Raw genomic sequence first — 2,236 nt, forward strand, 5'->3', positions numbered from 1 at the left:
TTATTTATTCATGAGAGACACACAGAGAGAGGCAGAGACACAGGCAGAGGGAGAAGCAGGCTCCATGCAGGGAGCCTGATGCAGGACTCGATCCCAGGACCCCAGGATCACAATCTGAACCAAAGGCAGACGCTCAACTGCTGCCTTTGGCAGTGTTGTGAGTGAGCCACCCAGGGGTCCCTGAAACAAGATGATTCTAAGTGAAAATTTGGACCCACACAAAAGAATGAAGAATGAATTTACCTGGAAAGGGTAAATACGTGAACAAATAGAAAACGTAAAGTATAATTAACTGTCTAAAGCAAAAGTAGTTAACAGTTTGTTGCTTCAAGCTCCTGTGCTCCCTTTATCCCTGCCCTGCAAAAACTGATCTGGACATGATGTTAAGCTTTGTCAATAGAGGGCGCGAGAGAAACGTTGCCTGAGGAGGAGGCTTACCCTCCTGGTTTAGGGCAAATAGCATTAAATGAGAGAAGGAAGAGATATAGATAGATAGATAGATATTAATAGATAAATAATTATTAAATTTATAGATAGCTGGGAAGATGACTGATTTTATATATATAAAATATATAAATATATAAAGAGTATATATAGTAAAAATATATAGTGTGTATATATATATATACACACACACATTATATAGATAGTATATATATATCACCTTACTTAATAAGAAAACACTAAATGCATTCCCACTAAGGTCAAGAGTAAGACAGGGCTGGTTATATCCACCACCATGTCACATCGTGCTGGGGGTATTAGGCAATACAATTAGACAAGAGAAAACAGAGGGATGGAATTGGAAAAAAGTGAAGTACAACACTACACGCAGATGGCCTGTCACATAGCTGCATAACTCTCACAAATTAGTGATAAAACAAACTCATGTAACAAAAGAATTCAGCAAACCGTCAGGCTATGGCATCAACATGGAAAACCAACAGCCTTCATCCACACAAATCACAACCAGTTAACTAATGGAGGGGAAAACCCAGTAGCAACCAAATATATATGTACACACACACACACACACACACACACACACACACACACAAAACACTTAGAAATTGGGACGCCTCGGGGGCTCAGTGGTTGAGCATCTGCCTTTGCTTGGGTAGTGATTCCGGGATCCTGGGATCGAGTCCCACATCGGGCTCCCGGCAGGAAGCCTGCTTCTCCCTCTGCCTATGACTCTGCCTCTCTCTCTGTGTGTCTCTCATGAATAAATAAATAAAATCTTTATTTAAAAAAGGAAACAAGAAATTTGCAGAATCTACATTGAGACAATTATGACATGACTCCCTAAAGAAGCAAAATTAGACTTGAACAAATGGAAAGATACTCCTTCTTACATAAGACGCCTCAGTATCACCTGGATAGCCATCTTCTCTGGGTTGATTTAACAATTTGATGGTATTCCAATAAAAAATACTAGCAATTTTTTTTTCTGGAGACAGACAAGATGATCCTGAAGTCCGTACAGAAAGACAGACATGCAAGAAGCCAAGAAACACTAATGAGGAAAAACAGGGGTGTGGAGGGAGCGGCAGGGGCGAGGTAGGGAGGATAGAGGACCAGCATGAGCAGATATTTAAGGCAAACCACACAGATCCTCTAATTACTTCTGTGGCCCTGGTACATAAATCCGTGGGCAGCCCAATGACACAGGTTTGTGAGACTGGAAATAGATACCAGTACACATGGAAATTTAATATTCGAAAAAGAAAGACTTTTAAATAAATGGTATTAGGACAACTGAACAGTCCCCAGAGGGAGGAAAGGATAAAAGTAGACCTAGTTCATACCATATGTAAGAATAAGCTAGGAGTCAGAGATTTACGTGAAAAAAAAAAAAAAAAAAGAAGAAGAAGAAGAAGCTAGAGAGAACACAAGAAAGCACCAGTCAATTCCTCTACAATTTAGGCGTAGGACAAGGTTTTCTGAGCATGACTCACAGCCCAGATGAAATTAAAGAAAAGACTGGCAAATTGGACTCCATAAAAAGTATTTTTTTTTAACTGCCTGGTCAAAAACCCATAAGCAAAGTCAACAGAACTGAAACCTGGAGAGAATACACGTGCAAGGTCCGTCACTGGGAAAAAGCAGACGTCCCTCCTGCGTGCTGCTTGAACATATGAAAACATGCTCAGCTTTACGCCTAGTTTTAAAAATACAAATTAAAACTCTACGGAGGTGCCACTCCCTGACTGTTGGATTGGCAAAGTCATGAGAG

The sequence above is a fragment of the Vulpes lagopus genome, chromosome 6 (genome assembly GCF_018345385.1).
Source record: "Vulpes lagopus strain Blue_001 chromosome 6, ASM1834538v1, whole genome shotgun sequence".
Classification (NCBI taxonomy): domain Eukaryota; kingdom Metazoa; phylum Chordata; class Mammalia; order Carnivora; family Canidae; genus Vulpes; species Vulpes lagopus.